Raw genomic sequence first — 11,291 nt, forward strand, 5'->3', positions numbered from 1 at the left:
CATTACACATATATGAGAGAGTTGAGTTTACAAGTTTAGTTGAGTGAGTCTTGCACAAAGACGTAAAACTTGTGTATGTAGTCTTTGCATATGAGACATTAAACAATATGCTGATTGTGAGGTGCTGCCTACAATCTTGAGTGCTAGGAGTTCTAGTTGGGTTCTGCCCTTCCGGATCGGGTTTGTACAAAGAGTTGTATGAATCAAAGTCTTCTAGTGAATCCTTCCCAAGGAGAAGAAGGGGTGACGTAGGAGTGTTTGAAATCTCCGAACATCCATAAACAAATTGGTGTCTATTTGTTTATTGCATTTACTTATCATTTCCATTAGTTTTAAAGATGTATTGTTGAAGCATTTTATGTGTTCTTCAAATACCAAAATATTGCATACCAAGTGTTTGATAAAATGCTTCAACCGAAAATCATTTTACTCATTCAACTTGCATATATCTTAAATGGTTTATAAAATATTTATTCGATTTCTACGAAGGATTATTTCGAGTTTTTTCCGCTTGATTTCATATCAAACTCGATTTAATTCATCGGTGTTCAATATTTCAAGAACCGAGCTATTATAGCTCAACGATGTTACCCCAATAACCGATCCCAACAAGTGGTATCAGAGCGGGTTGTTCTTGAAAGCATTGAAACTGATTTTGATGTTTAAAATTCGAAATTTCAGATTTTTTCAACATATATATGCAAAAACTGAATTTTCGCGCAGCTTGTAGCGACCGTGGGAAAAATGACATATCTCCTTGCTCGAGTGTCCAAATGACGAACCATTTTTTGCGTTGTAAACTAGACTTGTAGAGGTTCGCAGCGGTGTAAAATTTTCATCCTAGTTATGCTCCAGAAAATACAGTTTATTCATTGAAGGCAAAGCATATGTGCTGTAGCAGAAAATGAGCCATGAAGAAAATTGGTGAGTTATCTCTCTTCTTTTACATTTTTCAAAATTTCAAAAATATAGGGGGAGACCTCATTAAGATTTTAATGGATTTATTATTTTTAAATATTGAGGGGGAGAAAATTTTGTTTAAAATGTTTTGAAAATATGACTTTTTGATTCACACAAAAAGGGGGAGAAATATGTTAGTTGAGTTGATTGTTTATCCAAGTTTTGTGATCATCAAAAAGGGGGAGATTGTTGGAACTTTTCAAGTTCTCAATCTTGATTTTGATGTTAACAAAACTTGTTATTGTGTTTCTAACATATTTACTCAAGTGTGAAGTTGCAAACACAAGAAGCAAGCTGAAACTGAATTTTGCACAAACTAAATTTCTGGCAAGCTTCGGTGTTTTGAAGATATCTCTCAACTGGATGATCTAAATGACAATCCGCGAATTGGAGTGATTAGAAAACTCAATTTGTAACAAATCGTATTTCACGTCAGTTGGGCAAAATCGGATGTTATCAAGGGCTAACTGATCGCTGAAGTGACGAACTGATTGCACGAAAACAGCAATCAGTTGGCTTTGAGCAGCTGTGGTATTTTGGTCATATCTCTCAGCTCGGTTATCGAAACAAAGCGATTCAGTATGCGTTGGAAAGATAATACAAAGATATACAAATCATTCTTATAAGTCAAAGTCTGAATCGAAGCTTACGATGCTTATAAATGACGATGAAGCTACTGGTTCTGCACCAACTGAAATCAGTTAGGCTGATTTCAGAAAAACCAGTTGAAACTCAACTGAACCAGACCTTCTGAACTGAACCAGCTGCTGACCTGCTGACCAGTTGAACTGAACGATCAGTTGAGTTGACCAGAGTTGACCAGTTGACCAGAGTTGACCAGTCGGGAAAATTGCTGAATTTGACCGTTGCAATTCCCGAAACAGCACAGAAACTTTCCAAACGGTCATATTCTTGTGTCTAATGTATATATCAATGTTGGGGCTTATAAATACAACATATTGAAGATCAAACAATAGCTTTGGAAGGGGATTCAAAGCATGGGCAGTTAGCATGAAGAAATCAGCTAGTTGAGCACAAGCCCTTGTGTGAGGATACATTTGAGATGTGCACTGTAAAAGATAAATTCCTCACACACACACAATCACTCACACATATATGAGAGAGTTGAGTTTACAAGTTTAGTTGAGTGAGTCATGCACAAAGACGTAAAACTTGTGTATGTAGTCTTTGCATATGAGACATTAAACAATATGCTGATTGTGAGGTGCTGCCTACAATCTTGAGTGCTAGGAGTTCTAGTTGGGTGCTGCCCTTCCGGATCGGGTTTGTACAAAGAGTTGTATGAATCAAAGTCTTCTAGTGAATCCTTCCCAAGGGGAAGAAGGGGTGACGTAGGAGTGTTTGAAATCTCCGAACATCCATAAACAAATTGGTGTCTATTTGTTTATTGCATTTACTTATCATTTCCATTAGTTTTAAAGATGCATTGTCGAAGCATTTTATGTGTTATTCAAATACCAAAATATTGCATACCAAGTGTTTGATAAAATGCTTCAACCGAAAATCTTTTTACTTATTCAACTTGCATATATCTTAAATGGTTTATAAAATATTTATTCGGTTTCTACGAAGGATTATTTTGAGTGTTTTCCGCTTGATTTCATATCAAACTCGATTTAATTCATCGGTGTTCAATATTTCAAGAACCGAGCTATTATAGCTCAACGATGTTACCCCAATAACCGATCCCAACATCATAATTATAATTTATGAAATAATTCGAGATGATTAATTCAAAGCTTATTTCAGGTAGTTAAGTGTACACGGCCTTCAGAAATTCCTAGTAAGAGTCTCAACTCCATATCCTCACAGGTTAATAAATGTTTCAATTTATGGCAACGATTTCTCTCATGAAGTTGGAATACAAATAAATGCTCAGAAAAATGGTTTACAGAATGCAGACAGACAAACGAGCCAAACTAATCAAAAGATAGGAAATCCATTGATTTAAAATCCAGTTGTTCTTATTATATATATTTTTTTCCTGATTTTTTTTTTTACATCATGGAATCAAACTAAGTTTATGCTTCTTGACCACATATTTATTTAATTTGTACAATGTATTTCTCTCTCTTTTTTTTTATTTGTATTTTTATGAGAGAAAAATGGGTCGCAGCATATAACTTAAATTACATAAATCTTCAACATCTTTCTTTTTTTTTTCTTCGCTTTATTTTTTCAGGAAATATCAATTTTTTTTTTTCAAAATAAGAACTCAAGATCTAAACAATTGATAGCCTCTCCGATGATCAATAAAGGCTCGCAAGCTGTTTTCTCAATCCTCTCCACTCACTCACAAAATATGTGTGAGTTCAAAAATTTTAGGCACTCTTATAAAGTATATCTTGGGCCATATACTTTAATACCTAATTTTATCACAATGGTTAATCACTCAAAAAGATTTCATAAATCATATTTTTATATTGATCAGAATATTAAAAATGACCTTTTTTCAAATAAAAATTTAAACATTCTTAAATAGATTAATGCATGTTCTAATTTAAATCTTTCAAATATGTAATGTATGACATTTTTGCAAAAATTACTAAGGTAAAAACAATAAACATGGTTTTATTTTAAAATAATATTTAATTTTTTTTTTAAAATTTGTTTTTTTTTTAAAATGTGTTCTCCCCCCAATCAGAATATGACATTGTCTCTAATGTCAAAATAGCTATTAATAAAGAGTACATAATGAAAGAGATATCACGTGGAATTTTATTGAAGATAACAAATTGAAACAAACAAACCAATCCACGACTTTTGAATCAATCATCCAACTTCCTTTTCTTACTGCTTGATTGCGACCAATTGATCTTTGTTATCATCGGATCAGGCTTATGAATAAAAGCTTCCAAATCATCAATTAATTGATCGGCAGTCGAAGCACAGATGAGCATCCATCGTGAATTTTCTGAAATGAAATTCTGTTCCACAGCTTTATCAAGAAATGTCAACAAACTGTCATAATAATTATTGATATTCAACAAGCCCACAGGTTTATTATGGATATTAAGTTGTGCCCAAGAAACAGTGTGAAAAATTTCTTCTAATGTACCAAAACCACCTGGTAGTGCGATAAAAGCATCCGAATTTTCAATCATTTGAGTGATTCTTTCATACATAGAAGAAACTTTTAATTCCTCCCCAATCGTAACACATGTAATATTTCCTTCAGCTAAAGCTATAGGAATAATACCCAAAACCTGACTACCTCCAAGATGAGCAGATGTTGAAACAGATCCCATTAACCCAATATTACCTCCCCCATATACCAAGTGAATTTTTCTCTCAGCCAATATCTTTCAAAGATTATTCGCTGCTTCTACAAACACTTCATTTTTTCCAGGACTCGACCCACAAAATACACAAATATTTTTCAATGTTTGTGCAGAGGATCCAGCCATGTTTTTACTTTCCTTTTTTTTTTCTGCGAAAATAGAAAGAAAGATAAGAGATTTTATAGGGGTAATATGTTATCATGACAAAACTATGGGTCACAGCTGTAAACAGAATAAATAGTAAAAAAAATAATGACACACATGCTTATAAACAGTAGTGTGATTGTGGCTCACAATTTTCCTCTGGTTTTACGTCCAGAAACGGCTTCAACGCCTTCTATGAGTCGAGGATATGCTTCCCATCCAATTTTCTTATAAATTGGCAAACAGGGTCTTTTTTAGTCAGATTCCCAAGACTATGACGCTCATCTTGAAATTGTTTCCATAAACGGAGAAGTTCAATATGCACATGTCCACTAGAATGCGTCTCAAGAGTCAATAAGATGTTATCTAAAGACTCCTTACTCAGCCCATTCTTAATGAAATCAATTTTATCTTCTCTGTTATTGAAAACACATCCCAAAGATCTGCATCGTTTGTCACAAGTCCATCTTGCACACTTATGACAAACCCCTAAACTTTTTGCCCTTCGTTTTTTTCGCATAAGTGCTTTTTCCTAATCCAGGCAAATACTGAATGAGCAATGATTGTGGAACTTCTCCTCCTAATCGGACCTTAGCTTCAATTACAAGACGAATATCTTCTGGAATTCCTTTTTGCATTATCAATCTCAATCTTTCACACCTTCCTGCATAAATTTTTCTTAGAACATTTTCAGAAACAGAGGGAAAATATTTACAAATTTTTGAGAGAATTTCATCCATTTTGAAAAGAAAAGAAATGATTTTTTTTTTATTTTTGTATCAGCAATTGTGGGAAACTGATTTAACCGACTATGAGAGTCACGGAGTACCGTTATCCGCCATTTAACCGGGAAAATAAAAAGATTAAGGAAACCTGAAATAAAAACAAACAAAATTAAATGCAACATAAAAATTTAAGGATCAGAAAGGGAAATAAACTCTTCTTCAAAGATTTCATTTTCCAAAAATGGTTTAAGCCTTTGTCCATTCACTTTAAAAACATCACCATTTTTAGGATTTTCAATATCCACAGCTCCATAAGGATACACATGTTTTACAACATATGGGCCTGTCCATCTTGATCGTAATTTTTCTCATTGTCGGGTATGCAACGTCAAAAAATTTGATCTGGACAGTACTTGAACAGATACGGATCATCCCAATAAAAGTTTTTTACCTCATACAAAAATTTTCTCTTATCTTGGGAACTCCATTGCGGTGGCATTTTTCCTGTCACAAGAAAATTTACTATATTAGCAAACCAAGGTGTAGTAGTAACTGAAAATAGATGTTCATCAGGAAAATTATCGTTAATTGGTGTCATTTCAAAAGATGATCCTGTTACTAGTCTCGATAAATGATCGGCTACGACAATCTCGGTTCCTTTTTTATCTTTGATCACAATGTCAAATTCTTGGAGCAACAAAATCCATCGTATCAGTCGTGGCTTTGCATCCTGTTTCGTCAACAAATATCTAATAGCAGAATGACCAGTAAACACAATAGTCGTTGATCCAATCAAATAAGAACGAAATTTATCTAATGCAAATATTACAGCAAGTAGTTCTTTTTCAGTTGTGGAGTAATTCATTTGAGCATTGTTTAAAGTTCTACTTGCATAATATATCACATAAGGCTTACCGTTTCTTCTTTGACCCAATACTGCACCGACTGCATAATCACTCGCATCACACATGATTTCTAATGGTAAAGACCAATCAGGAGGTTGCATGATAGGAGCTGATATTAAATGTCGAATGATTTTATCAAAAGCATTTTGACATTCTTGAGTCCACTCAAATGCAGTGTCTTTTGTTAAGAGGTTACAAATGGGTTTAGAGATTAAACTAAAGTCCTTTATAAACCTCCTATAAAATCCAGCATGTCCCAAAAATGAGCGAATTTCTTTAATGGTTTTTGGAGGGGGTAAATTGGCAATGACATCAACTTTTGCTTTATCAACTTCAATTCCATGAGATGACACGACATGTCCCAAAACAATTCCAGAAGTAATCATGTAATGACATTTTTCCCAATTTAAAATAAGACCTTTTTCCTCGCATCTTTTTAAAACTTTTTCCAAATTTTCAAGACAATTATCAAATGTATTCCCAAATACAGTTAAATCATCCATGCAAATTTCCAAACAATTTTCAACCATGTCGCAAAAAATGCTTAGCATACATCTTTGAAATGTTGCTGGGGCATTGCATAATCCAATTGGCATCCTTCTAAATGCAAATGTTCCAAAAGGACATGTGAATGTAGTTTTATCTTGATCTTCGAGTGCAATGGGAATTTGATAATAGCCTGAATATCCATCAAGAAAACAGTAGTAGGGATGACCAGCTACTCTTTCTAAAATTTGATCCAAAAATGGTAATGGAAAATGATCTTTTCTAGTGGCATCATTTAATTTTCTATAGTCAATACACATCCGCCAACTAGATGGGACTCGACTTGTTAACAATTCACCTTTTTCATTTTTTATCACTGTGATGCCAGATTTTTTTGGAACTACTTGTGTTGGGCTTACCCACTTACTATCAGAAATAGGGTAGATAATCCCAACATCAAGTAATTTGAGAACTTCAGTTTTCACAACATCTTTCATGTGTGGATTTAATCTCCTTTGTGGTTGTTAAGATGTTTTAGCATTTTTTTCTAAATGAATTTTGTGTGTGCAAATTAGTGGATTAATGCCCTTCAGATCTTTTAGTGTCCACCCAATTGCATTTTTATGTCTTTTAAGCATATCAACTAATTTACCTTCTTGATCACTTTCTAGTTTGGAAGAAATTACCACCGGATATGTTTCATCTTCTCCAAGAAATGCATACTTCAATTCTTCTGGCAAGGGTTTTAACTCCAATATTGGTGGTTCGTCTTTGTTCTCATATTTTGCATCAAATTCTTTCTCTGATCCTGGTTACGAGTGATACCTGATAAAATCATCAAGATCAATTTCAATATTTTCTTTAACAGTTTCAATTGAACAAATATCTAATTGATCACGAGTACTCCCTTCTTGAATGTTTTCTTCCACAAGAGTTTCAATTAGATTTTCATCTTTACTTTCATCTCCTTTGTCATGTGGTTGCTTACAAAGATTAAAAACATTGAGCTCCAAGGTCATGTTACCAAATGACAACTTCATTATTCCATTCCTGCAATTTATAAGAGCATTAGAAGTTGCTAAAAATGGACGACCCAAAATTACAGGAATTGCATTACAAGCTTCGATAGGTTGTGTATCTAAAACTATGAAATCGACAGGATATACAAAGTTATCAACTTGGACCAACACGTCTTCTACCATACCTCTTGGCACTTTAACAGATCTATCAGCAAGTAAAAGTGTTACCGAAGTAGATTTTAACTCGCCTAGGTTGAGTTCTTGATAAACTGAATATGGAAGTAAATTAACACTAGCTCCAAGATCAAGCAAGGCTTTTTTAATCTTTCGTTCTCCAATAATACATGAAATAGTAGGACAACCAGGGTCTTTGTATTTCAAAGTATTATTTTGAATGATTGCACTTACTTGTTCTGCTAAAAATGCTTTCTTTTTCACATTCAATTTTCTTTTCACAGTGCACAATTCTTTCAAAAATTTGGCATATGATGGTACCTGTTTTATTGCATCTAATAAAGGAATATTAACTTTTACTTGTTTAAAAATATCATATATCAGAATTCAAATTTGATTTTTTTGTATTTTTCAATGCATGAGGGAATGGTGGTGACACTGTCTGTTGAACCTCCTCTTCGCAAGTTATGGTTTCCACTTCCTTACCCTTTGGAGTTGATTTATCATCATCTTCACAAGGTTCAAGAATGGATTTTTCCACAACCTTACCACTTCGAAGGGTAATAACAGATTTTACCTGATCCATCGATTGAGTTCCAGAAGTTCCAGTTTGTGAATGATGATCCTTGGGATTAGGCAGAGGTTGTGAAGGAAATTTACCTTTCTCATGAACATTAAGTGCAGATGCAAATTAGCAAGAGTATCTTTCAAATCTGTCATGGTTTGGGCAGTTTGAGTATTGATAGACTCTTGCTTTGCAATGAAAGAATTCAATGTATCTTCCAAATTTCTTTTCGGCGGAGGAACATAAGTTGCATAATTTTGAAAATTTTGTTGATTTTGAAAATGTGGTTGCGGAAATTGTGCAGCATTATAATTCCTCCAACTAAAATTTGGATGGTTTCGCCAACCTGGATTGTAATTTGAGAAAATGGTTCAAAATTTGGCCTTTTGAAATTGTTCAAAACATTGGCTTGTTCATGGAGACATTCTTTAAAAGAGGGCAAAGTGGGACAATCTTTTGTAAAATGATCACTTGTATCACAGATGTGACACGCAATTTCTTGAACAGATTTTAATTGACCATTCTTTTTCAATTCAAGTGCCTCAACTTTTCTTGCCAAAGAGGTAAATCTAGCTTGAAGATCATGTTCATCTTTGAGAGTGTACATACCTCCACCAGATGTAGGAGATTGAATCTTGTTTGATGGTTCGATTGTACCTATAGTGTCCCAATTTTGAGCATTTTCAGCTAATGAATCGAGATACTCAATTGCCTCGTTTGGATCTTTATCTTCAAATGTTCCATTACACATAAATTCAACCATTTGCCTATCTTTAGGTGTTAAGCCTTCATAAAATTGAGAAACAACTCTCCAAATTTCAAAACCATGATGTGGACAAAGATTAAGCAATTCTTTGTATCTATCCCAACACTGATAAAACGTTTCTCCTTGTTTTTGAGTGAAAGTGATGATTTGCCTTTTGAAAGAATTTGTTCTATGAGATGGAAAAGACTTTTTCAAAAATTGTTGTTGCAATTCATCCCAAGTTCGAATGGATCCCGATCTAAGATTTTGTAGCCAAGTTTTAGCTTTATCTTTTAAAGAAAAAGGAAAAAGCTTAAGTCGAATGGTGTTCATGCTACAATTTAGATCATTATATGTGTTGCACACTTCTTCAAACTCTCGTAAATGCATGTATGGATTTTCAGAATCTAAGCCATGAAAATTGGGTAAAAGTTGGATAATACCAGGCTTAAAATTAAAATGAGATGCATCAGGGGGAAAAACTAGACAGGAAGGTGCACTAGTACGTGTAGGATTCATGTGATCTCTAAGTGTTCTTCGTCTATCATGATCATGTTGAGATTGAATTTCATCTTCATTTTCTTGGATGGGTTCTTCCGCCATGTTTTGTAAAAATAAAGGGTTGTTTCGAATGAGTCGACCACTAAGTGTACGTGACCAAATGCTCATGAAAATGCAAAAGAAAAAGATAAAAAAAAAACACACAAGATCAATAAAAATTTAAATAAAGAAAACTAAACTATAAACAATATTAAATAGACTTGAAATTAAATTATACTTCCCCGGCAACGGCGCCAAAAACTTGTTGCGACTTTGATTGTTGCACTCCCAAGAGCAGGTTGTCCACAAGTAATATAATTCGGTGAGTCCGAATATCGTATCCACAGGGAAGCTAAGGTAATTACAAGTCCACTACAATGTCTTTTTGTTTTGTTTTTGTTTTTGTTTCTTTTTAATTTTAATTGTTTGAATATTTAATGGGTAAATTTTAATTGTTCAAATTTTAATTTAAGTAGTTGAGATTAAAGGATCCATTCTTGGTATTTTAATAAAGTTAACATTAATGAACAATATTGAAATCCACTTAATAAAATGGTTCCAATATATTAAATAATCATATTTATATTATGTTATAAATTATTATCTCATAAATATATAATATATACCAAAACTTATAAATGTGGTCAAGTATTTATTGTGCTATATATATATTTATAAACACTAAATCAAGGTTCCCACTTTAAATGGTTGGTAAAACCAAACTAACATTTAAATGGTGCCAAGAAAATATTATTATGATATATTTATGTATAGTAAATCAAGGAATCTAAGTTAAATGGTTGGTAAAACCAAACTAACATTTAAATGGTTCCAAGAATTTAATATTATAATATATTTATATATAATAAATCAAGGCATCCACTTTAAATGGTTGGTAATACCAAACTAACATTTAAATGGTTCCAAGAATTTAGTGTAACATATAGCAACAATAAATCAAAACTCCCACTTCTAAGTAGGGTATAAAAATGCTTAAAGAAATAAATATAACATAAACAATAAATAATGATTAAATAATATAAAACATAGATTCTTACCTTTTAATAACCTTATTATCATGCCAAGAGCTTCACCTTATCATCTCAACTTTAGGAAGTTAGCTATTCATCATTCAAAGTGTAAAACTTTGAATATGAAATTAAAATGCCAATTATATTTAAATGAAGAAATAAAAGAAAAATATAGAGAGAAATATTATGAACTCAAAGGTTTGTTCATAGAATGAGGGATATCTCAATACATTACAATGCACCCCTATTTATAGCCAAATTTGGGGAGACAACCACAAATAAAATATTATTTTTTACACATAAGTCTTCATTGGTGTTCCAAGAAATTAATATTATATTACACATCGCTTTTGAAAATCTTCTTCTCCGAATTTGCTTCTTCACATAAAATGAAACATGTGGATAATTGAGTTGTCTAGTTGTGTTATTTTTTTCAGAATATTTGACCAAGTAATTTGATAGATATGGTCAAAATACTAGAGCATGGTAAAACTGCCACTCCTTTGGTAACTTTAATTGTTGCTTAATTTGATCCCACTTGTGAGAGGATTTTTATCTCATGCTTGGCAACAATATTGTAGATCTTATAATCAATTTTCTACAGGTCCAAGAATCATCTTAATCCCATTTGCAACACCAAGGTTATTCTTGTTTTATCGAACCTGTAAAAATAGTAAAAACTTATAATTACACAA

At 32.8% G+C, this 11,291-nt stretch overlaps 1 non-coding gene across 1 annotated transcript; it reads left to right on the forward strand.

The window, feature by feature from the left end:
* The first annotated feature begins 9,101 nt into the window (after positions 1-9,101).
* Positions 9,102-9,210, forward strand: LOC140840345 (small nucleolar RNA R71). The gene has a single exon (XR_012119932.1). It is a non-coding gene; the product is annotated as a small nucleolar RNA R71 (small nucleolar RNA).
* Positions 9,211-11,291: the final 2,081 nt, after the last annotated feature.

Source organism: Primulina eburnea, chromosome 8 (assembly GCF_022965805.1).
Source record: "Primulina eburnea isolate SZY01 chromosome 8, ASM2296580v1, whole genome shotgun sequence".
NCBI classification, from domain to species: Eukaryota; Viridiplantae; Streptophyta; class Magnoliopsida; order Lamiales; family Gesneriaceae; genus Primulina; species Primulina eburnea.